The 27,025-nt window shown below is 43.2% G+C and overlaps 1 pseudogene; it reads right to left on the bottom strand.

Moving 5' to 3' along the window:
- Positions 1-21,120: 21,120 nt before the first annotated feature.
- LOC135192964 (uncharacterized) lies at positions 21,121-25,249 on the bottom strand (annotated as a pseudogene).
- Between the last annotated feature and the right edge of the window lie 1,776 nt (positions 25,250-27,025).

Raw genomic sequence — 27,025 nt, 5'->3', positions numbered from 1 at the left:
TTTCTGGGAGGGGTGCTGTGTTTCTGCATTACTTTTAACTTGTATGTAACTGTAAATATTTGTAATATATTGTAAATATCTGCTTATATATTGTGCTAAGCTGTGAATATCAAGCTTCATTCCTTAACTTCCAGCTGGCTGAGTCTAGTCTGGTTATTTCACTGGTGGGGGGGAGGGTCAAGTAACTCCCAAACCATCACAACATAGCTCGATAGCATTTGCCTATTACAAATGCCCCCTTAATTTGCAATCTTGATTGAGTTTGACATTGTTCAGCCCATTGCCCCAGACTAGCTGGTCTGAGATTGGAAAGCCAGCAGGTAGTTCTGGCAGGTCTCATGTAAGTGACACTATAGGTTGTTCATTTCCTCCTGAGTTGTGGGGGCTGCTTTGCACTCCTAGTCTCTGTCTTCCAGCTCTAGTGGCTGAACATTCAAGAAACAACTAGCACATCTGATAAATACTGAGGCTAAAATAAGGGGAGTGGCATAACTACTGAGCAATAAATTCTGATCCAAAAAGTTCTTGAGAAAATCAACAGAACTGGTATGACATTGAACACAGGGATACATTAATCTGAGAAGCAGTAACATCGAGCATCAGTGTAATCTGGGCACAGACTTGCTAGCCATGCTAAAATGGACCTAGACACTTCAGTACTGAATATATGTCAACAGTGTTCCCTCAATGCAAACAAGCAAAACCAAGTAGTAGACTATGTTAGATGGACAGAAATTTGAGTAAAGTTCCTTCTCTTTACTTGGTGTTTGCAAAGGTGCAGCAAAAATACCATGCCATTTAGGACTGTTCCGTTTAAGATCAACACTGAAAACAGAAAAAAAATATGACTGGGAACCTAAATACTTGTCTCTCTTTTTTTTTTTTTTTTGATTCTACACTCATCTAATTAAAATTGTGTGAGTATGCATCTGCAATATATGTTTATTTATTATTTATTTTATATAGAGAGGTAGATAAGTACATTATATACACAAAAATGCTAAAAATGCTACATATGCTATATTTTAGAAATTATTTTACTTTATATGTCAATTATACAAAATTATTTTCTTCCTATATTGCAATGGATTTTCTATCACACCCATGTATCTGGGTTGGAAGAATGTGACCTAGAGAACAGCAGAGCACGAGGGAGCTTGACTTGTTGCTCCAGTAAAGAGAATGAGAGGAAGCACCTTGAGAACAGTTTTTGCTTATTTGAAGAGTTAAAGGGCTGAGGAAACAAACTTTTCTCCACAGGGTTAGATAGTATAATAAACAACAGATCCACAACTTGTACCCTGAGACAGCAATTATTCACCACAAGCGTCTGTGCATCACTGTAATGTGTCATGAGAGAGGTAGTTTAAACTCTGCATCTGTCAAGATTTGTCCAGGAAAAAAATAAAGCTGTCTTGATATAGTGTTTGGGATAGACTTGCTTCAGACTGAGTCAGATGGTCCCCAGAAGCCTCTTTAACATTTCTATGGTTCAATGCCTTAAATTAGAAAGAAAAAAAGAAAAAAAGAGCAAAACAAAACAAAACTCCAAAACAAAAAAAAAAATCAAAACAAAAGAAATATGTAGAGCTTGTAGATCTGCTGTTCATTTTAGTTGTGTGGGGGGTAGTCTTATGGAAGAATGATTTTACTGGCTTTAACCAGATGTCCATATCTATCTCTTTCCAACAACTTCCACAACAGATGTCTCAGATGTTAGAGAAGAACTAGGACCAGGGCAAGAAAACAGTGGTACTTTCCTTAACAGAGTCTTCAGTGAGTTGAGGCTTGGACAATTTCTGAACTAAAAGTCTTCTCTGTGTGGTCTATTATTCCTGTCTAGTCATATGAGCCCATCTATAAATATATGGAAATTTTCAATTATCATTAATAGCTTAGAATTTACATTTTTGTTTCTTCATTTGTGCTATCAAAGGAGGAGTCTGAACCGAGTTTCAGTACTGTCTTTGTATCCTATGCTACTTCATTATTTTCTAAATTTTGAAATACACTATTCTATCTATAAAGCTAGAAAAGTATCTAGAGCTTACTCTAAGTATCTGCTATAAGCTCTGCAGTAGTAACAGTTTCCAAATATGCAAACTATGGTTTTATAACTTGGAACAACTTTTTTTTTTGTGAGGGAATGGAAGTTACAGTCACACATAATTTTACTTACATAGGAATGGCTGTAAAAAGAAAATAATAATTATGTCTATACGACTCACTGGTTCTGCCAGGGGCCATAAATAGTCAAAATATAACCAAAGGCAGGCACTTCTTCGGTCTATGTGCCTGGCTGCATCTTGCCTTAACTCCTCTGCATGAAACCTGTGTAACCTGATCTAACCATTTCCTTTTAACTCCTTGTCAGCTTTTGGCATCCCACCTGAAATCTCTGCAAATTAATCACATGAGCTATACTGTATAGGGTGAATACTCCAGGGGGAGTAACCCTGAACCTGACCCTAGGGGTCTTGGCCCCTCCCCAGGGGTGGGCCACGCTCCAGGTGATGGTTAGCCTACTCCCCCCACTTCCTGTCCTATAAAAGACAGAGGGGCTTCCTTGCTCTCTCTCTTGCTTCGCTCCCTCTCGACACACACACACACTGCATACCAGCACACCACGTGGCAGCCACGAGGCAGATCCATATTACCGCACCAGTTGAGTTGTACTTTATCTCTTTTTGTATTTTGCTATTTTCCCCTTCCCTATCCTTTGTAAACTTCCCTACCTCCAATACCTTCTTTCTAAGTTATTGTTAAACTTTTTCCTTTTAACTTCCAAATTGAGTGAGATTGATTTATTTGGGTGTGCTTACCTCTCTCTCTCCCTATATCTAGTCCTTATCTTTGGAAAAGGAGGGGGAAGAGGGGAGGGCACTCTATAAATTGTCATTGGTCTATCAAATTTATTAGAGTCTCTGGGAACTTGCATTAGAACCCAAGATATATACAGAGCTTTATCTGGTTATTTCTGAGATAAGGCGGGTGTGTGTGTATGTAAAGGAAGGAGGTTGGAGGAGCCCATCTGGGCAGTCTGGCTGTTCAGAAGGGATTTTTAATTTCTGTATGTAATTGTAAATATCTGTAAATATTGCATACACATGCTTGTAAATATGTGCTGTGCTATAAATACATAGCCTCATTTTATTTCCAGCTGGCTGAGCTAGTCTGGTGAATCTCATGGAGGGGCTGTCAGGGACGGGAAACTCCTAAACCACCACAGCTGCCCTCCGAAGTCCAAGATGAGAAACTTCCAAGGTACAACATCTTGCAGTAACTACAATGCAAGAAAACCACTTTCTGATTTTATTTGGTTAAGTAACTTTTACAAATACTAATTTAAGGCACAGTATGAAATAGTTCAGTTGGAAAGAACCTACAAAAATCATCTAGTCCAACTATCTGAGCACTCCAGGACCAAAAGTTAAAACCTGTTACTAAATGCAATGTTCAAATGAGTCTTTTAAAGGCACTGGCAGCAGTGATTCCAAAACTGTATTCCTGGAAAGACTCAGAAAACTACAGATTTGAATAATTCTCTATGAGCATCACACATGAATGTCTAAGCCATCAAAAGCAGATTTCCTGGGGGGACACTCCTAAGGATTATTGTACAGCTCTGTGCTTGCACTTGGCAGTTGTAGACTGGGAGAGCATGAGGTTCTCATTGCCTGTTACAGCACCTGGATGAAATTAAACCATTGTACACATCAAGAAGTTCTCCCCTTTGACTTTTCTGATGAGACAGTACTCATCAGAGTGTCCAGAAAAGGGCAACGAGGCTGGTGAGAGGCCTTGAGCACAAGCCCTATGAGGAGAGGCTGAGGGAGCTGGGATTATTTAGCCTGGAGAAGAGGAGGCTCAGGGGTGACCTTATTGCTGTCTACAACTACCTGAGGGGTGGTTGTGGCCAGGAGGAGGTTGCTCTCTTCTCTCAGGTGGCCAGCACCAGAACAAGAGGACACAGCCTCAGGCTGCGCCAGGGGAGATTTAGGCTTGAGGTGAGGAGAAAGTTCTTCACTGAGAGAGTCATTGGGCACTGGAATGGGCTGCCCAGGGAGGTGGTGGAGTCGCTGTCCCTGGGGCTGTTCAAGGCAAGGTTGGACGTGGCACTTGGTGCCATGGTCTAGCCTTGGGAATTGTGGTAAAGGGTTGGACTTGATGATCTGTGAGGTCTCTTCCAACCCTGATGATACTGTGATACTGTGATACTGTGAAAGCATTCCCTGTGGTGGGTTGCTCTTTGGCTACAAAATGTAAATGCCCTGGAAAGTATTAAGGTGCTTCTTTGAGGCAACAAAGTTGGATATTGAGGGGCTGTACCAATACTATGCTGGGTCAGCCCCTCATCCTCAGACTGACCTTATATTTCACATATCCCTGCTCAAGTGATAAATTGACACATCTGGTCAAAGTAGATTCAGGAGTCACAAATGACAACAGAACAGGCAAGGGATGATTTGAGTAATGCATTCACCTAACCGTCATGCTAGACATGTCTCACTTAAGCCAAATTTGGAAGAAACTGACCTCTATAGTTGCCATTCAAAAATAGCTATGAGCTAATTATTTTATTCCTTTTTCTTTTTTTTTTTTTTTTTTTCTCTGAATCAACCAGGTTGGAAGAGACCTCGAAGATCATCCAGTCCAATCTATCACCCAGCCCTAGCCAGTCAACTAGACCATGGCACTAAGTGCCTCATCCAGGCTTTTCTTGAACACCTTCAGAGGCAGCGACCCCACCACTACTGTGGGCAGCCCATTCCAATGGCAAATCACTCTCTCTGTCAAAAACTTCCTCTAAACATCCAGTCTGTACCTCCCCCGGAGAACTTGAGACTTATGGTCTATTGAGTTCTTCTGCATGGTAAGAGAATGCATATTTGTCTCTCACCTCTAGTAGGATGCCTCTCTAGGTTACTTCTCAAGGTTGAGAGACTTTTTGCCATAGCAGATGCTAAACTTTGAAAACTTAGTTAAGTGATATGAAGGATGCATGTGCATGATCCTTTGGAGATAAACTATTGATAAAGTCTGGGTCTTTGACTGGATCTAGCCACACTAGTTCTGAGAAATTTAAAAAGTAAGCGGCTCCTACCTGAACCTCATGATTCAATGGAAGATTTTCCTTACCATTGATATCTCTTCCATTAGATAAAAGCTATTGACCAAGTCTGAGACTAGGATTTGAACTAGTATCATCTAGACTCCTCTCTGACAAAGAGTTTGGAATGCAAGTACTTTCAGAATTTTGTGCCAGTTGAATGGAGGCTGCCTGTGCGGATTGCAGCACTGCTGTAAAAGACTGGCTGTAGGCTGCACAGGCAGGTGAACAATCTGACCATGTACTCCTTGTAGTCGTGGTTCACTCACAAGAACTGCAGCAGTTGCTGTTATGGACACCTTCAGAGCAAGTAGACATTTGTCCTGGCCTACTGTTGGATGGAGACAAAACAGAAGGAGAAGCATGGCATTCAGAAGCCCACTCAGGCTGCTTTTTTTATGTCTCCCAGGCAGATGTGGCACTGGCTTCTGTCAGCTCATATCACTGTAAGTAGCAGCAGAGCCACTTTCTCCCATGGCTTCTTCTGTGCCCAATGCCATGTCCTGCCAAGATACATATGCAAATTGATGGAGTCTGTCTAGTGTTAGGAGTGAAAAAGTCAATTCTGGGTTAGAAAGGACTTTAAAGATTCACAGATTGCATCAAGTTGGAAGGAACCATCAAAGATTACCTTGTCCAAACTCCTCTGTTGTGAGCAGGGATACCTCCAACTAGATCTAGCTGCCCAGCACTGCATCCAGTCTAATCTTGGATATCTCCAGGGACAAGGTCTCAACTGCATTTCTGTTCAACCTGTTCCAACATTTTACCACACTCATTGTAATGGGATTCTTCCTTATGTCTGCCCTAAATTTACCTTGCTCCAGTTTAAAACCATTGCTCATCATCCTATGACTGCAAGTCCTTTTAAAAAGTCATTCTGCATCCTTTGTGTAGTCCCCATTCAGTTGTTGAAATGCAGTAAAAATGTTCTGGCAGAGTGTTCTCCTCTCTAGACCGAACAGTCCGAATTCTTTCAGCTTGTTTTTATTGGAAAGGTGCTCCAGCCCTCTGATCATCTTTGTAGCCCTCTTTTGAACCCTTTTCATCAGCTCCATATCTCTCCTCTGTTGAGAGTCTGTCATGGTCTGTAGGACAGAGATTAGCAGTAACTCTTGTCCAGAGGAGTGAGATTTGTTCTCATATATTTCCATGTTGGAATTAAGGTACAAGCAAGACCAGGTATCAGAAGTGGAATAATTTATTAAAGGATAAAAGTCAATGGTTGGACTGGATGATCTTCGAGATCTCTTCCAACCTGGTTGATTCTATGATTCTATGAATGAAACAGAGAGAGAGAAGGGGAGAGAGAGGGAAAAGAAGAAGAGAAGGAAAGTGATTATATTACTGTCTGTTGGAGAGGGGGTGAGAGAGCCCAAGTCCAAGACCTTTTCAGTTTTATGTTGCCCAGGGATGTTCGTCCAACAAGTTATTCTTCAGGAGTTCTTCTCTGGGAGGTCTTCTTCAAGTAGGCATCACTCAGGTCTTTTTATGCAGTTTTTAGTCACAGTCTTAGATATGTGTCCAAGTACAGTCCCCCAGGAACTCCCTGCGAATTCTTATGCATTTGCAGAGGTCTGGCAGTGCCGGGGAGGACCTCCACCCCCATCCTGCACTGTTTACCTGTTTATACAGCAAATACACATCTGGGGGCTAGTCAAATGTGCTAATTTGAAGCTAGCTAGAATGTTTTGGTGAGAACTAGATTACAGGCTGTGAAAGGAAAACAATGGTGATGTCTGCTTCCCTCTTAGGCCTGCTGAGAAGTATAGGAACAAGAAATAAAAACATAGATAACCACTCTCACTTGGGCTGCTGGCAGAGTGGCGTCTTACTCTCTAACTTCACCCTCCATTTTGGACTAATACACTTTGCTTCCTAACCCCTCTGGCCGAACCTCTATTCTTTCTTGGGACTGGGGTACGGTTGAGAGGGGTAGGGGGAAGGTGAAGGGGTGGTAGAGAGCCCCTCCTAGGGACTCAGGTTTCAGGGAGGGGAGTTGTGTTTCTGTATTACCTTTTTATCTTGTATATTTCTGCCTATAATTGTATATACTGTAAATATCTGCTTGTATATTGTGCTAAGCTGTAAATAATAAGCCTACGTGGACTTCAGCAAAGCCTTTAACACCATCTGCCATAACAAACTCCTAGCAAAGCTGGCAGCTCATGGCTTGGACAGATTCACTCTCATATAGGTCAAGAACTGGCTGGAGGACTGGGCCCAGAGAGTGGTGGTGAATGGTGCCACATCCAGTTGGCAGACAGTCACTAGAGGTGTTCCTCAAGGGTCAGTGCTGGGCCCACTCCTGTTCAATATCTTTACTGATCTGGACGAGGGGATTGAGTCCATCATCAGCAAGTTTGCAAATGACACTAAGCTAGGAGCAGGTGTCAGTCTGTTGAAGGGTAGGAGAGCTCTGCAGAGGGACCTTGACAGGCTGGATGGGTGGGCAGAATCTAGTGGGATGAGGTTTAACAAGGCCAAGTGCAGGGTTCTGCACTTTGGCCACAACAAGTGCAAGCAACGCTACAGGCTGGGGACAGAACAGCTGGAGAGCAGACAGGAAGAAAGGGATGTGGAGGCATTGTTAGATAGTAGGCTGACCATGAGCCAGCAGTATGCCCAGGTGGCCAAGAGAGCCAATGGCATTCTGGCCTGGATTAGGAACAGTGCGTCTAGTAGGACAAGGAAGGTAATTATGCCCCTGTACTCAACACTGGTCAGGCCACACTTGGAGTTCTGTGTCCAGTTCTGGGCCCCTTAATTCAAGAGAGATGTTGAGGTGCTGGAATGTGTCCAGAGAAGGGCAATGAAGCTGGTGAGAGGTCTGGAACACAAACCCTATGAGGAGAGGCTGAAGGAGATGAGGTTGTTTAACCTGGAGAAGAGGAGGCTCAGGAGTGATCTCTTGGAAATCTCTTCCAACCTTGTTGGTTCTATGATTTTTTTTTTCCTATGATTTTATTGTAAATGTCATGGAGGAGTGTTCTGCCACCTATGCCAATTTTGGTGGAGGGTGCCGGTGGAGCACTTGGGTAAAATGACTCTTTGTTCACCAGTATGGTTAGATGGTCATAGTCCATTTTATTTCCATGATGCAGCGAGTTATATGCTCTCTTGCAAGAGGCGTGCTCCACCAAGATTGGTTACATATAGAGGGTACAGGGTTACATGTGAAGCATGGATAGGGTAATATGCCATTACAATCTGAGTGTCAGCCTCTGGGGCTGGCTAACTCTGCCCACCTGCAGCTGGCACTCCACCCCCTGCAGCTGCATGCGGGGGGTGCTACCCAGGGCCTATTATCTTAACTCCCAAGATGAACTCAAGGACATGGGTTGCTCATGTTTATCATTTCATGTCCTGTTAACAAGAAATTCTCCAACAGGAGGGGAGAAATTAATTGGTGTGAGATAATATTCTCTAAAAATATTTATTTATTAAACTCAATATTCTGAACTCTCGCCACCCCCAACCACTGTATATTTAATATTAAAATGGATTCTACAAGGTCATGAAAACTTTCTACGATAAATATCTACAGTAACTTATTAATAACTAACAAACATCCAAATCATAAACAGAGAGAGGAGTTTTTCCTGCAGCTTAATGCCACTTGGGGTCTATGTACTACTCGCCCAGACGAGTGGACTGAAAACACCATTCTGCTCTATGGCAGAGGCAACAGATATTACAGAGGCATTAAAGCATTTACTCACAATTCTTTTCAATTATCAATCACCCTCCAGGGCTACATCACAGCCTATTACTAGTGTCCAAACTACAGGGGATCTTTGCTCCCAGCTTCAGGGGAAAGGAGAGTCTTCCCAGCTTGTGGGGAAATAGTCTCTGACCTTGTTCTCTTAATGAGAGATGCAACCTATGCCTTTGTGCTGCTGGCTTCTCCTGGATGTTCTGTCCAGGGATTCTTAGGCAGGATCTCAGGTGCAGGAGCAGGATGCCGTGCTGTCTCAGCATGATGTGACACTGGCCAGACAGGCCGATCATGTGCAGACAATTCAGAGTCTGTTTCCTGGTAACTCGGCAGCAGTGGCACTTACCAGGCAATGATAAGGCAGCGGTCATATAACAAGGTGCACGGCTGCTCGGGAGTCTGTGCTCTGTAGGCAATAAAGGATCTGGTCCTGATAAACCAGTGGCATGCAAGTGTGCACAGCTGGCTGGGAGACTATGGGCTCCACATATATATAGGCAGGCTTAAGTGAGCTCTGCAAGTAAGTACACAGGCAGAGGAGTCCAAGCTGCAAGTGAGTAAGAGCTATGCAGGGAGTCCGAGCATGAGCAATGGAGTCCAAGCATGTTGTTTACCTGTGCACCCCTATTTATAGAATGTGGGCCAAGATTAACGGTCCTTTGGCCACTAGAATGACCAATCAGGTTGGCAGTTAGCCAGACCTTACAATAATAGGCTAAAGCCACAGGCCTGGACTTCCCAAATATGGTGATCACATGGGCTTACACCAGGGAAGCACAAGCTGGGCGTGTGGGGGCTTATACAACATGTTTACAAATACCTTGTACAATATAGACCCTGAGCAGGCCAGATTTTGTGGCACCAGGGCTGTTGTGCCTCTTTTATCCATTTAATGTGTTTACCTCTGATTTGGGCAGAAAAACATGTCCAGGCAAGGCAAGGCATAAAAAAGCCTATTTTCAGGCCTACAGGCCCTCCACAACAGTAAATAAGGTGAAATCTTCTGAATACTTAATTCACTAGAATTAAGGAGGAAAGGCCTATATTTTCATTACCAGTGGACATACTTCAAAATATGTCTTGCTGTACTGCACAAGATTAAACTGATATTGTGTAAAGAAAAGATAGCATCAAAGTACTTATAAATTTTAAAAGGAAGATGGATGTCCTCAATGAAATTATTTGAATATTTTTTATGCTTGTAATCACTTTATCTCAATTGGTGTAGCAGGCAGTGAAGTGTACCTGAAAATAGTTGATAAAATATCATTGTGCATACATATTTGTGGAGAACTTGAACATGTATTTTAATGATTGCACTCTTTGACAGCAAATCCAGCTGCATTAACTGAAAAATTTATTCAGAACAGAAATTCAACACTTATTGGTCACAATGTCAATAAATATGAAAAACTGGTAATGATAGCAAATATTAGATATCTAAAAGTTTAATCTAAATAAAATTCTCAGGTGACAGGTAGAGTTAAAATTTAGTTATCTGAGCTTAATTTATAAATTTCTGAAATGTATCCCTTTATATTTAAAAAAGTTTTTATCTGTTTTTCTTCTTAAAATAAGATAGCTATAAGTTCATTATTTTTGTGGAAGTACTTGCTACAGAATCAAGTAAATATATTAATTTACTTCACAACAAGGGGTGTTAGAGAAATTGTAAGACTTTGTTATGTGATATGAAGTTTATGTTTTCAGGGATCATTTCTTTCCCAAAATAAAGAATATCAATTTCGTAAAAAGTTCCATTCAGAATTATTCTGGGCAGCTGTGTAAAAAAATACATTCCTTCTTATTCCCTGTCAAAGAATCTAGCAAAATAACTTACTGAATTATTAAACATTCCCATCAACCACAATATGCTGTGGGTTTTTTTTCATGTACATGATACAATGAAGTATATTGTTGAAAACAGCAGCTTCATATTAATATTACTGAAATGCAGATACTGATTTCTAATGAACACTAGCAAGTTAGTAAAGCAAATAATAATTATGATCAGGTTGCCCACCTGGTGAATGTGGGGAAGGCTGTGGATGTATTCTACCTGGACTTCAGCAAAGCCTTTGACACTGTCTGCCATAACAAGCTCCTAGCAAAGCTGGCAACTCATGGCTTGGACAGATTCACTCTCATATGGATCAAGAACTGGCTGGAGGACCAGGCCCAGAGAGTGGTGGTGCATGGTGCCACATCCGGTTGGCAGACAGTCACTAGAGGTGTTCCCCTGTCATGGAGGGTAGCAAAGCTCCCTAGCAGGTCCCCATGTTGTGCATACCAGTGTCTCACATTGAAGGCCAAAGCATCGTAAAACCCAAAACTATCTTCCAGTCCCATGAGTTGTCTCCCTAGTGAAGATAAGAGGTAAACATTGGCCATTGTTTTTCCAACTGTTGGCCTTGGTTCTCATGCACGCTCAACACCTGGTGTGGGCCGAACTTGGGATGGTCTCAGAAGTTGTTTTTGGTAAAAATTGTCCAATTGTGTGGCTTAATTATAATTTGTGCCAATCTGTAAGAATAATGTAAAATTAGTCTGAATTGGTGGGTTACGCCTTTTTAGAAACATTATAAAACAGTGTGCCTGCATGGATCGGAGCGCCTTTTGCCTGCTCCGCTTGCTCGCTTGCTAGCCTGCCTGCCTGCCTGCCTCACTCCTGCTCCAGATCGGCCTGCTCGAACACAAAAGCCGCAGTGGACGAACCGCCCGCTTGGGCCCGATCCTGACAAAGGAAGGGACACCGCCCCAAACTTTGAATCAAGCTGAACTGAACTGCCTAACAGTGAGTAGAGCAACGGACTCTTTTACCTAAAGACTTAACAACTTCAAAGTCTCAAAAAACTCTAAAAATCACAGACTCTCTTTATTTGCCATTTTCTGAAATGTTACTCTGCAACCTCATACCAAAAGAATTCACGTGGGTGATCTAGTTTCGGGAGGGGGACCTCCATGTCTAAGCAATAAATCACTTTACAAGTTAGCCTCGCGTGTTTTCCCCACAATTCTCCTAAAATTACCTTCCACGACATCCCCAAGGGTCAGTCCTGGGCCCAGTCCTGTTCAATATCTTTATTGATGATCTGGATGAGGGGATTGAGTCCAGCATCAGGAGGTTTGCAGATGACACCAAGCTAGGAGCAGGTGTCAGTCTCTTGGAGGAGAGCTGTGAGCTGTGCAGAGGGACCTTGACAGGCTGGATGGGTGGGCAGAGGCCAATGGGATGAGATTGAACAAGGCCAAGTGCAGAGTTCTGCACTTTGGCCACAACAAGTGCAAGCAATGCTACAGGCTGGGGACAGAGTGTCTGGAGAGCAGCCAGGAAGAAAGGGACCTGGGTGTTGCAGGCCGCGTTGCCTGATAACACTGTTTGCCTGCGGAAGAATGCTAAACACGCCCATAAACCAATATGGTTCGGGCAAGCCGCCTGAGCTTCAGAAAGATCTAAATATGAATTATGCTGAAGCCGTTTGTTGATCATGACAGCCTGAATTTATACACTCAGCTAGTAGAGCACACGCCTACACATTAGCATAATTAGTCAGGGATGACCCATCACATTTGCGTAAGTACACGCCTTGTTATCCTCATTAGCGAGGTCCATTATCTACCCCTTCTGAGATAAGGTGTCCAGCTGCATGTGAGAACTAAGGTCTGTTATTACAAGGATCTGCCTGTTTTGTCTTCTCTCCGTTTCCACAGCAGTCCTGCACCTGTACCCCAAAATTCTTGTGCATTCTGCATTCCCACACCTGGGGGTACTGGTAGATAGTAGGCTCACCATAAGCCAGCAGTGTTCCCAGGTGGCCAAGAGAGCCAATGGCATTCTGGCCTGGTTTGGAATAGTGTGGTTAGTAGGACAAGGGAGGTTATTGTGCCTCTGTACTAAGCATTGGTCAGGCCACATCTTGAGTCCCATGTCCAGTTCTGAGCTATTCAGTTGAGCCCATATTGAGATGCTGAGATACTTAAATGCATCCAGAGAAGGGCAATGAAGCTGGCAAGAGGCCTGGAACACAAACCCTATGAGGAGAGGCTGAAGGAGCTGGGGTTGTTTAGCCTGGAGGAGGCTCAGGAGTGACCTCATTGCTGTCTACAACTACCTGAAAGGAGCCTGTGGACAGGTGGGGGTTGGTCTCTTCTGCCAGGAAACCAGCAATATAACAAGGGGACACAGTCTCAAGTTGTGCCAGGGGAGGTGTAGGCTGGATGTTAGGAGGAAGTTCTTCACAGAGAGAGTGATTTCCCATTGGAATGGGCTGCCCAGGGAGGTGGTGGAGTCTCCATCCCTGCTGGTGTTGAAGAAAACACTGGGTAAGGCACTTATTGCCATGGTCTAGTTGACTGGCTAGGACTGGGTGCTATGTTGGACTGGATGATCTTGGTGGTCTCTTCCAACCTGATTGATTCTATGATGCATTTAGGTGGTATTTTTCTATGTAAAACTATAGTAAGAAAGAAATAGGGTGAAAAATTGTGTTCAGAAATTGTATTATAACAAAAAATATCTAGGGGCAATTATATTTTTATGATCTATTTTAGCAAAACTGTCATTTACATGTAACACACAGCTAATAGGTATTTTTATCTTTGGTGCCTTTCATGGTAGGCTGACATTGGCCAGCTTCCAGAGCCCCACCAGTCTCTCCCTCAGTTGTTGTCCTCAGAAGGACAGGTGTAGGAAATAATATTTAAAAAGCCAGACAGTTCAAAACAAAGACAGCGACTTTGCTTAATGATTAATGTCATGGGGAAAACAAACTCAACTTATGGGAAATTAATTTAATTTGTAGTAAAAGTAAAATGGACCTAAGTGGAGAGGAACAAAGGCAAAACCTAAAATACTTTTTCCTCACCTTCCATTTCTTTTTAGGCTCAACTTAGTTCTTTCATTCCCAAATTCTTGACCTTCTCTCCTTCAAGCACAGAAGAACAGGGAATGGGAGTTTTGGGCAGTTCCTAAGGCTTCATTTCTTCCTCTTCTTTCTCCTCCTGCTTTTTCTCTGCTCCATTAGGGGTGCTCCACAGGCTGTCCCGAGAGAATATGCACATTGCCTAGTCTCCACGGGCTGCCCTGTTGGTTAGAGCACTTCCACGCTCTCCTCCCCTGACTCTGATTTCTTGGAGGTTGTCTCTTACATAGTTTTTAATTCATTCCTCACAACGATGAAAAGTGTTTTGCTACTTTTATTTTAAACTATTTCACACAGATACAGCAGATTGACTGAGGGACTTAGCTGTGCCCTGCAGTAGGTCCGCTGGAGCTGGTTGTAATTGACTGTGTCCAGTGCAGAGCAGCCCTGACATCTTCTCACAGAGGCCATCCATGCAGCCCTCCTATACTGCTGCCAGCACGTTGACTCTTAAACCAGATATAATTTCTCTTGTTTTGTTCTACGGTCTTATAGTAGGTCTCTAAACTTTGCGTTTTATGATAAATGAATCGGAGGGAATGCATATGATTTTCATTCAGCTCTCACTTGAGCATCAGTGGTGAGTGGAAATTTTAATTTTATATAGATAAACAATTGCTATTTCGTCTTTCTCCTTTTATGCTTCAAGCTGTGCTGATTTATAACACAAGTCAGAAACAGTGGGGGAAAATGTTGACAGGAAAGGAATATTGAGTTGAGAGAAGAGGGAAACACTGAATACATACCAGCTGAGATCCACTGCTCAAAGTCTTTCTATGAATCAGAAAAAAAATATTATACAAATGTGCTCTGGACCAAAATGTTATGTCTAAGACTTGAAGAACAGCAAATAAAACATGGCTCAATGCATTCTTCAGCAGTCTTAAAAGTTAACAGACTTCAGCTGCAGCAGTTCACTGGGATTAGTTCGCATACAACATGATGGTAGGGCAAAAGAATTCTCTTCCTATCCATTTTGGTTATTGAACTGAAAATCATCCAAGTTCGTCACATAAATCTGAAACTCATCTTCAGAAATTCTAATATTGCTACAATGTTAGGTAAAACAGACAGGGAGGCCAGCAAGGAGGGCAGAATTTTATGTTTTCTCAGTGTTGAATAGAAGAGCTAAAAAAAAACCAACATGAAAATTATATTCCAACATCAGTACAAAGAAAATTATTAATTTACAGGTCTTAGTCTAATCTTTATTTATGGTGCCTATTGTAATTACAATATTTTGATAAGCCTAAATATTTCAGTGTCTGGAAGTCTTAAACCAGTAAAAGAGCATTTTTAAACTTGTAATTTTCAATTACAAGTTAAATGTGCTCTGTTTTAGCTTTACAAGATCCTCCAGCTATCTCCATTTTTGGGGGTCTATAATTCCTTCCATAATCCTGTTAGTTTTATTTTACAGCTTTGATGTTTATATTACTTTATCTTTGTAACTACATTTCAATATCTGAAGAGTGTATAGGAAAGCTGATTAAGGGCTGTTTAGAAGGGCTTGCAGAGAAAGCCTTTACATGATTTTAAACTGGAGCAGGGTAGACTTAGGTTTGTGCTAGTTTGAAGCAAGCTAGAATGTTTTGGTAACAGAACTAGATAACAGGCAGTGAAATGAAAAACAATTGTGTCTACTTCTCTCACAGTCACGCTGAGAACTCTGGGAAGAAGAAGAAAACATTCTCCATTTTGTTTCTCACTCTTGCTTTTGCCTTAGACCTGGTCACATCTCATTAACCCTGCTCCTACTAACCTTGCTCCCTAACCTCTTGGCTGCACCTCTTTTCTTCCTGAGGACTGGGGTAAGGTTGAGAGGGACGGGGGGAGGTGTTGGGGTGGTTTGAGAGCCCCTCCTGGGGACTCAGGTTTCTGGGAGGGGAGTTGTGCTTTTGTATTGTTTATCCTTTGTATATTTCTGTATATAATTGTATATAACTGTATATATTGTAAATAGCTGCTTGTAAATTCTGCTAGCTGTAAATAAATTGCTTCATCTATATTCCCAGAGGCCGTCTGAGTTAGCTGGGGCAAATACAAAGTGTGGGAGGGGCGGGGTAACCCCCAAACCATCACAGGTTAGACATGAGGAGGAAGTTCTTTATAATGACAGCAGTAAAACAGTGTGGTAGATTGCAAACTTTCCCCTCCCCCAGTTAAAATTTATCAGACCAGCTCAAATGGCTTGGAAGTAAGATAGAGCTATATTTTACAGAAAAACTCTATTTACATGCATATATACAAAATATATTTAAATGTATTTAAAAACATAGACAATTTAGAAATAATAGAGAAATCCAATCTCCCCCTTTGGACAGAGAAAGCACAAAAGGGATTAATGACACCCTCTCTCTCCCAAGATAGGAAAAATAATAGCAAAGCTTACATGTTATCTGGAAAAGAGCTAGTGTAGGAGTTAGAAAAGCAAAGGAGCAGTGAACAGATCCATTGCCAGAGAGCTAAGAACAAATTGTTTATACATTGGCTTTTTATACCTCTTAGCAAACCAATGAATGATATAGATGTTATCATTATTATTATTATTTCACAATGAATAATCTAATTTAGTTAGATTCTGCCCTGAACTTTAAGGAAATTTCTCTTATTAGAATACCCAGTAAGACTTAAGCTACTACAAATAGTGGAATGGGTTGCCCAGGGATGTGGTTGAGGCCTTGCCCTGCAGACATTCAAGACTGGTCTGGATGTAGTCTTGGGCAGCTTGGTGTAGTTGAAGCTGTCCCTGCTGAGTGCAGTGCCAATGGACAAGAGACCTTTAGGGGTGTCTTAACCTGTGAATCTGTGAATCTTTAAATGACATTTCCAAACAAAGGTGCACTGCAGTGAATTAAAACTTGATATTATTTATTTCTGAGAAATAAATAATAAATATGGAACTGAGTTATGGTCTGAAGTAAATCTGAAGTTGCAATTACATCTAATATACATATGCATCAAGTACAAATTTTGCAGAGTTCACCATCATGAATTTGAATATTTCCACAACACAAATGTGAATATCTAAGTTGTCAAATTTCATTACGTTTCTGCTTCTCAAGCAGTTATTTCACCTCTGACATTTCACAAAATTATGTGAAAGTAATATGCTAAAATGGCTTTATATTGTTCTTGATGTTCAACATTATCTGTAAACAATGAAAGTTGGATAAAAAGTGATTGTTACAGTCTTGGATGTGTCTAAGTGTTTTTTTCTTCTTTGTTCATCATTTTCTAGTTTCCAGCCATTCACATCACACTCTACAGGAGCAAACAAACATAGAGTATCTGTAATCCCAGACAGTTTATTTGCATTAACAACAAGGAATATTAAGGTTCCCACAAGTGATATAATCAATTTAGTCTACATAACAAAGGGAGTAATTCTTGCTTCTTTTGCATTTAATTACTTGCATGCTTAGTTTCACAAAACCCATTCTTGAATCAAACATAAATATATGTTTATTGTGGCAATATTTCTGCAAGGCTGTGAAGGGTTAGCCTTCCTAGGGAGGTGGTCTTGACCCCAGGTGTAGTGGTTAGCCCACTCCCACTTCCTGTTTTGCCCGTTATAAAAAACAAAGGAACTTCCTATTTCACTCTCTCTTGCCCTTTTGCCCTGCCTGCCAGCACTATTATTTTGTTCCTGCTGCCCTATATTTTGTCATGTGGACATGCTTCCATGAGGTGGACAAACCCATTGCCATCAATCTGTGTATGTATATATATTTATCTTGTTTTTTCCTTCCCTGTACCTCTTTGTGACTCCCCTACCTTAAATAATTATTTATTGTTAAAGTTTTCTCTTTTAACTTCCAAATTGAAGTAAGATTATTTATTTGTGTGTGTTTTTCCTTTTCCTCTCTATATCTAATTCCTTTCTTTCAAAAAGGAGGGGAGATTGGAAGGAATCCTATAATTGTATTGGTTCTATTAAACTGTATTTGAGTCTCTGGGAAATTTAAAGCAGAACTGAAACAAAGGCTCTTTCTGAGCTCTTCTCTAAATTCTGATTCACAGCACTGTGCTCTGGTGACTCATTCATAACAGTTTCTCTGGTAAATTGTTCTCTTTAGCTCTCTAGTTATGCCATGTCTGAAGATTTGGTGGTGTTCTGTTTTGCTTAGTTTAATTTTGGTTTTATTGTTTGGGTGGGGTCTTTTTAATTTTTTTTTCTTATCAATGAAAGATTATAGTTTAGATTTTTTTTTTTTCCTCTATTTCTACCAGTGTTGTGGAGGGTCTGTAGGCCCAAAAATAGGCTTACACATGCTTTGCCCTGCCTGGACATGTCTCTGCCTTCACCAGAGTTAAACATATTAAACAAGCACAAAGGGGCAGAACAGACCTGGTGCCATAAAGTCTGGCCTGCCCAGGTGTTGTGGAGGCAGGGAATTAATGTAGCTGAGTCAGGAATTCTTACAGAGTTGTTTTATTTTCCCAAAAGCCTGTCCCCAAAAACTATGTACAAAGATTAATTTAGTTTTAATTACCAGATTCAGTTGCCTTGAGAATATCTACAGGGATGACATTGATAATCTGACTATTTTGGAATTCAGAAGTTGGAAAAGGCTTTAGCTATTAAATTATAGCTTTTTTCTTACTTAATAATAATGCTGAGCTGAGCCAAAATAACTCACGATCAGGCTGAGTTCGTCATGGGGCCTGTCCCTCTGTTCCCTTTCGGCAGCTGCAGGAGGGTCGTTAAGAGTCTTTAGGCTTTGCACAAAAGGACCTTAATGGCTGTAGCAGTCCTTTGGAGCTCTTTCTGTATCCAGACCAGCCAAGCAGGGGGAGAACTCTCAGGCAGGAACAAACTCCAAGGCGGGAACCCCAAAGGTGGGAAGCGCCTGTCAAGGTCCGGAGGAGCAGAGATTAACAGTATCTCTGTCCAGCAGAGCTAGACCAGTTCTAATGGATTCCGTGTTGTGAAATTAAGGTGCAAACGAGACCATATATCACCATGAAACTGTTTATTAAAGGATAAGGTTGGGCAAAACGGAGGGAGAGAGGGGAGAAGGGGGAGAGAGAAAGATAAAGAGATCGATGGAGAAGAAAAGAAGGAGCAGGGAAGGGGAAAAGGCTGTGAGCATATTACCCTCAGTCGCAGATGAAGGAGTGAGAGAGAAACGGGTGCGTGGCCCAGGGATGATCTGCGGAGTTTGTCAGAGGTTCTTCAGGCGGTGTGCAGTTCTCGTGGTCGGGTGGTCTGCCTTCGGTGGTCCGGTGGAGATGTCGCTGGTGGTCCGATGGAGGTGCCACTCTTGGTCCGGTGGGAATGGTGGTCCGCTGGGAATGCCACTGGTGGTGCGGTGGGAATACCACTGGTGGGGATACCACCCTTGGTCTGGTGGGGATGCCACACTTTGGCAGGCCTTTCTCCTGCCTTTTTATACAGTTTTCTGCTCAGTGTCCAGCTGCAGCCCCCCCAGGGCATCTTCCTGTGCATTCTCACACATTCGCAGGGGTCCGGCGTCGCCGGGGGGAGGGCCTCCGCCCTCTCTCGGCTACACCTGTCCACACCCTGCATACACAGCCCTTGGGGGCAGCTGAGATAAGATGGAGGCTTCCTGGGCAGTCCAGCCAGGGTGAGGTCTAGGAGTTTCAAAGGTATTGTCTGTTGATTTGCATCTCTGAGCTTTTGGGCCAAGCACCGAGTCTGAGTCCCAGAAGTAACAAGATTAAGGAGAGATGATGCAATCTTCGTTGATTAAGGAGGGACGATGCAATCTTTATCTTTGTTGATTAACAAGAGAGAGGATCAGACTCTCACATCACCCCGTCAACAAAGATAAAAGGGGGAAAAAGGATAGGGGGGGAGAGAGATAGAAAGGGAAAGGAAAGTTTTAGGGGAAAAATAGGGAAGTTTTATACAATTTTCACTATAGACATGGGTTTTGATCGGGTAATGGCCTGAACGTGTTTCACACCATCAGTGGATACAAATTGCATATTGGATACTACATGTTGAATCAGTTATATAAAACAGGGAATGATACATGGCAAGAAAAGTAACAATGCCAAAACACATAACAAATAAAACAACATCTGTTTAACCCAAGGTCCCCCTGGAAGCCAGGAGAGCCAGTCCATATTCCATCCTTCCCAGGTCTGGACAGGTACATGAGCTAATTTTCAAATCCCAGAAGATATTTGTCTCACTACTTTCCCATTGTCATCAATCTGTAGACAACAGTTGGAATCATTTAATTTTCCACAAACCCCTCCTTCTTCTGCTAACAGATAATCAAGAACCATTCGGTGTTGGATAATGGCAGTTCGCATTTGTGTGGTTTGATCTGCTAACAGATCTAGGGCCCGAGCTGTCTCATTGGTGATTATTTCTAGCACTGCTTGTAGCCTTATGATACGGTTTAAGTTATAGATTGGTTCTCGAGCACCACTGATCCACTCGTGGGGGTTCCAGGTGGCAGGACCATAATACTCGATGATACGCTGGGGGGTCCAGTCATCTTTTCCCCACTTTTGACCACTCCCCTGTGCCAACTGAGTGGAGATGGACCTTCTCTTTCTTCCCAAATTATCATATACTTTGATTCCCAGACCCTTTCCTTCTCCACCTGGGAGTAAGAAAAAACGTGGGTGAATCAGTCCAATATAGCATACCCCAGTCCAATTAGGTGGTAACTTTTTATAGAATTTGTCCCTGCCAATGTGTTAGGGAAAAGGACATTGTTCCATCTCCCCTCAGGATGTGCACGACTCTTCATACTAAAATACCAAGCACCCAAATGATTTCTCACTAAGACAATACACCAAAGACATATTTTAGACAAAAGAACAATGCTGAATTGCTTAACAAACCAGGACAGAATACATTAATTCCATATCCCCCCACCCCATCAATCCTTCAGGTGGGAGTCCATTGAAGCTTATGTAAACCTTCCCCGTGTATCAGGCAAAAGAATATTGCTGTGTCATTTAACAAAACAGAACAGAATACATTAATTCCATATCCCCCCACCCCGTCAGTCCTTCAGGTGGGAGTCCATTGAAGCTTAGGTAAAGCTTCCCTGTGGGTCTGATGAAACTGCCAGGCTGTGAGGAAAGTGCAGTCCTCTGGCGTAGTGATGCTGCTGGGAGACTTGTAGCCTGCAAAACTTGAGAAGTCTTTAGTATGGTAACAACAAACGTCCTTCTGATAATATCAAGGAATCTTTAGTCAACTCCCTCAGATACTGGTAAGGTATCAGTGCAAAGCACCCCCACCCAAAGAGAGCCTGCCCAGGTGAAGCTAATTGCTTTGAATGGGCCGGTAAGTGGCTTTGATTGTTCCAGCTTGAAGCCAAATCCACCTCCCAAACCCTGTACAATTTGCAATTGATTGGTGAGCTCACAGATCTCTAGGCTTCACCTCCCCCACTCACCATAGAGGGGTGAAGCTCTCAGCTCCTCTGAGGCTGAGAAGGGGGCACGCCTTTCCCCACATCAGATAAGTCTATCAAGGGGGGTGCAGTGGGTTCGAGTTTCTGGCTAGACTCTGGCCAGTTTTTTACAACGATTTCCAACTGCACTGAAGATAACCCATCAATCACTTCTTTTGGGATACCTTTCTTTCGGCCAAGCCCCCACCAATACTGTCTAGTGTTCAGGTGCTCTCTTCCCCCAGTCGAGTGTTGTTTGGGGATTCGAAGCATCTGGCTCCGGGGGTCTGCACTTGGCAGTGGGTGATTAATTTTCACCTGCCTCAAGCCTCTAGGCTCAGGCTTATGAACTTCCTCAGGCACCCCATACTGCCGAGCATAATCTAATAGCTCTCTAGCCACCTCCTCCCACGTCCATTGTCTTCAATCCAGCTGGTTCCTCCCGGGTGTTAAGTTCTCCCTCAGAGTAGCTTGTATCCGGGAGGTAAGTGGGGTGTCAGCTATCTCCTTTTGAAGCTGGATGCCCTTCATCTTAAGGGAGTCAGGAAGTCCCCTCACCAGAGGGGTCATTCGCTTTGGGTCCACCAAGAGAGAAAGGGGCGATTCAAAATGATGTTTCAGTTCTCTATCATAGACCATTTGCAAACAAGCTGCCTTCTGCACATTTTCCATTATCTGATTCATGCCTCCCCTCAGAACTAGAGGCTCTCCTCTCTCCTTTGAATCAAAGCCCCCAGCCCAGAAAGCTGCTCGCTGAGTAAGGCTCCAGGGACCACTCCTATTTCCCGTAGTTAGGAACACATTAGCACCCCAATAGCCTGTAGCTTCAGCCTCTGTCAACCTAATTTGATCACCTCCAGTTCTAGAAACACGCCATACATATTCCACCTCAGACTCTCCAGCCGAACGTGTAAACTCTTTACGCAGTTTGGCCAGCTCAGTGGAAGAAAAGGGTATCTCTTTGGTTGTGATGGCAGGGGTGCCATCCTCATCCTCATACAGTATTTCAGTTTTAATGAGAGGACGCATGTGAGCAGCAGCTTCCTCTGCTGCTGCCAGTTCTGCCTGGGGGTATATGGAGGCAGGCTCTGTTTGCTTTAACTCTTCCTCCTTCAAAAACCACCTTTGCCACTTCTGTTCTGTTTTTAATCTATCCTTAAGATCTGCCACTTCGTCTTTTAAAGTTACAATATGTCCTTGCAGGGAATCTACCAGATCCTGCAAGGAGGAAATGATTTTATTCTCTCATCCGTTTTGGCTTTGCTTTTCATCTGTTGAAGCGGCCAAACACGCACCCAAAACTGCACAGATGAAGGCTTTGCCCTTTCCCGATTTGGCCCGTGCCTCCTTCTGCAGGGCCACAATCCGGTCCGCCACACTCTGACAGTTACTCCAGTTCTCACGGGCCCAGCCCAGCCCTTCCACGGACGGGCGGGCACCGTGAGCTTCCAACAGACAGAAAAGCCTCTCCACCGTGGCCATGGCCTTTAAGGTAAGGGCTCCACGGGGAGGTCACAACAACACAAAGACCTTATACCTCAAAAATCTTCCCTACAAAAACCGCTCAAAGAAAGCTCACACACACAATAAATTCCTCCAGGGAGATCGCACCAAGATCTAGCTTCTCGGAGAGGACAGCCACAGTCACCCCGAGAGGACACACTTTACCAACAGAGAAACTGTTCCCTTTGGGTTCACTAGACTTCTCGGGGGAAATTCTTTCCCCCAGGACACACTTTACACAATCCTATTTACCGCAGGGTACTAAGGATTCTCGGGAAGGCCACACTATAAAATCAACACTTGTACCCCAAAATATTCTTTCCCGGGAACGCAGAGATCTAGCTTCTCGGAGAGGACAGCCACAGTCACCCCGAGAGGACACACTTTACCAACAGAGAGACTTCTCGGGGGAAATTCTTTCCCCCAGGACACACTTTACACAATATTCACAAGTTTCCTAGACTTCTTGTGAACCTTTCCCCAAGGGGACACACTTTACCAATATTCTCAATTTTACTAGACTTCTTGTGGAGGTACCTCTCCCCAAGAGGACACACTTTACACAATATTTCCTATTTACCGCAGGGTACTAAGAATTCTCGGGAAGGTCACACTATAAAATCACCACTTGTACCCTAAAATATTCTTTCCCGGGAACGCAGACACATTTAGACATTTGAAAAATCCCCACACTCTGCTCCACAAGCATTCACTTTGCTCTCAGAGTACATCTCAGACACTCGTGCACACTTTGGGGTTCTCAGAAATGCAACAGTTTCCGATGATACTTTCACTACACAGAATCCTGTCCGTGACGCCAAAAAATGTCAAGGTCTGGAGGAGCAGAGATTAACAGTATCTCTGTCCAGCAGAGCTAGACCAGTTCTAATGGATTCCGTGTTGTGAAATTAAGGTGCAAACAAGACCATATATCACCATGAAACTGTTTATTAAAGGATAAGGTTGGGCAAAACGGAGGGAGAGAGGGGAGAGGGGGGAGAGAGAAAGATAAAGAGATCGATGGAGAAGAAAAGAAGGAGCAGGGAAGGGGAAAAGGCTGTGATCATATTACCCTCAGTCGCAGATGAAGGAGTGAGAGAGAAACGGGTGCGTGGCCCAGGGATGATCTGCGGAGTTTGTCAGAGGTTCTTCAGGCGGTGTGCAGTTCTCGTGGTCGGGTGGTCTGCCCTCAGTGGTCCGGTGGAGATGTCACTGGTGGTCCGATGGAGGTGCCACTCTTGGTCCGGTGGGAATGGTGGTCCGCTGGGAATGCCACTGGTGGTGCGGTGGGAATACCACTGGTGGGGATACCACCCTTGGTCTGGTGGGGATGCCACACTTTGTCTGCTGGTGATGCCACTGGTGGTGCGGTGGGAATACCACTGGTGGGGATACCACCCTTGGTCTGGTGGGGATGCCATGGGTGGAGATGTCACTGGTGGTGCGGTGGGAATACCACTGGTGGGGATACCACGCTTGGTCTGGTGGGGATGCCACACTCTGTCTGCTGGTGATGCCACTGGTGGTGTGATGGGAATACCACTGGTGGGGATACCACCCTTGGTCTGGTGGGGATGCCACGGGTGGAGATGTCACTGGTGGTCCGATGGGAATACCACTGGTGGGGATACCACCCTTGGTCTGGTGGGGATGCCACACTTTGGCAGGCCTTTCTCCTGCCTTTTTATACAGTTTTCTGCTCAGTGTCCAGCTGCAGCCCCCCCAGGGCATCTTCCTGTGCATTCTCACACATTCGCAGGGGTCCGGCGTCGCCGGGGGGAGGGCCTCCGCCCTCTCTCGGCTACACCTGTCCACACCCTGCATACACAGCCCTTGGGGGCAGCTGAGGTAAGATGGAGGCTTCCTGGGCAGTCCAGCCAGGGTGAGGTCTAGGAGTTTCAAAGGTATTGTCTGTTGATTTGCATCTCTGAGCTTTTGGGCCAAGCACCGAGTCTGAGTCCCAGAAGTAACAAGATTAAGGAGAGATGATGCAATCTTCGTTGATTAAGGAGGGACGATGCAATCTTTATCTTTGTTGATTAACAAGAGAGAGGATCAGACTCTCACAGCGCCCCAATATTTATACCCTCTCTAGACAAAAAGCAGAGTTACCACTTCCTTAGGTGAGAAGAGCACAGCCAATCCCAGCCTGATTCCAGTGCGGGCACTGCACGATGCTGGAAGGGCCCCTGTTCACCCCCTTCACGCCTGCAGAGCAAGGCAGGGTGGGGGGAACCAGGCGGCTTTTCCTCTCCCATTCAAGCCACAGAGGGAGAGGAATTTAGGGGTATACAGGACTCCAGAACACCTGATTGTGTAAGCCCTCACACACCCAGCTCGTGCCTGCCTAGTGTAAGACCTGTGATTCCCGTCTTTGGAAGGTGAGGCCTGTGACTTTTACCTATTATGATAAGGTTTGGCTGACTGCCAACCCAATTGGTCATTCTAGTGGCCAATGGGCCATAATTCTTGGCCCACATTTAATAAATAGGGGTGCACAGGTAAACACATGCTTGCTTCCCCACATTGCTTGCTTGCCTGCTTGAGTACGTACATGCAGAGCTCGCTTATGCCTGCCTTTATGGAGCTCAGACTCCTGTGCAGCCATGCATCCTATTGCAGGCCCACTGCCTTATGACTACCTGGTGTGCACCATTGCCACAAGTTGCCAGGAGAAGACCCACTTGTCTGCACACGATCAGCCTGAGTAGCCAGCATTACATCATGCTGAGACAGCACGGCATCCTTCCTCTGCACCTGAGATCCTGCCTACTTATTCCTGGAGAGAGCATCCAGAAGAAATCAGCAGCATAAGGTCAGAGACTGTCAATTCCCCTGAAGCTGGACAATTCCAGCCTCAAAGTACACAGGCAGAGACCCTGAAGAATTGGACACTCATATAGGCTGTGACACAGCCCTGGACGGTGATTATTGATCAATCAGAACTGTGAGTAAATGCTCTGATGCCTCTGTGATTTCTATTGCCTCCTGCCGTAGAGCTTTCAGCCCACTCTTGCTGGGCAAGCAGTATACTGACCCCAAGCGGCATTAAGCCGTGGGGAAAATCCTCTCTCTGTTTAATAGTTTGAATGTATGTTAGTTATTATAATAGTTACTGTTTGATATATTCCCATAATGTCTTCATGACTGTGTAGAACAAATATTAATATTAAAGTTCAGTGGTTAGGGGTGGCAAGAGTTGAAAATATTGAAGATAATAAATATATATATTTTTAAAAAATATCCTCTTGCATCAATTAATTTCTCCCCTCCACCACAATTGGCATAGGTAGCAGAATACCCCTCCACAACAACCAGAGGTCTCAAATCCGCCCCCTCCCCAAAAAAAAACCCCCACAAACAAACAAACAAACAATCAAAAAAACCCCAATAACAGACAAACATATTGAGTTTTACTTTGTGGCCTTTTGCTGAGATTGGTCTTTTCTTATCAAGTTGTTAAAAGTCTGCGAATTCCAAGAAGATAAAGCTATGACCTATTTATAGATGATCTTTTGTTCTAGAAACAGTTTTTGAATATAAGCGATCTAATTGTTTTTTTCCTAATGACATGTCAATAAAAAGATAGACTCCTTGTCTAACCAGTATGGTAATTCTGATATTGTCAGAAAACAATTCAGTTGTTTAAATTTTAAGTTACATTGTCTAGAACATTTGTAAACTTTGTATATTTATTAAATAAGTTGAGAAATGTCAGCTTTCGTTAGGAAAAAAGAACTCAATAAGTGAACTAAAACCTGAATTTGTTCTCATTGAAGATGATCTGATTCCATCCATTCATTTTGTATCTAAAAAAGTCAAACATTACAAGACTGACAAACTGATCTAACAATTAGCCTATCCTTCAGTAACCAGAAACTTTCACTATCTTAAAATTGATTAGGAGTGCTTAAATTCATCAGATAAATAACACAGGTAAGCTAAAATTGTTTCACACTACTATTTCTAAGGTTTATATCCTCTGAATGATATTGCAATTGAAGACTATTCCAGGTGCACTGAAAAACAAATTACCTTTGAGAAGGCAAAACAGTATAGAATACCTACATTTAAAATCATAAGTTACACCAAACAAGGAGATGCAATACAATTTCTGTCTTGCAGAAGCTTTAATATAACAGCAAGTATTGGAATTCTGCATAAATTCATACATTTGGATTAATTTTTGGCTGAACTTATAAGGGCTGTTTTATATAAGGTTCCCTAAAATTGTCTTCTGGTTGCTCACTAAAAAGAGACAGTTGACAATGTTGTGAATAAAGTCTACATGAATAAGAAAATCTATTGCAATTTGTAGTGAAACTTTGCTACAATAGCAATGAGAAGCTAGTGCTATTATGAATATAAATTAGATCTGTTTTAC

The sequence above is a fragment of the Pogoniulus pusillus genome, chromosome Z (assembly GCF_015220805.1).
Source record: "Pogoniulus pusillus isolate bPogPus1 chromosome Z, bPogPus1.pri, whole genome shotgun sequence".
NCBI classification, from domain to species: Eukaryota; Metazoa; Chordata; class Aves; order Piciformes; family Lybiidae; genus Pogoniulus; species Pogoniulus pusillus.
This window is presented reverse-complemented; position numbering and strand designations above follow the sequence as displayed.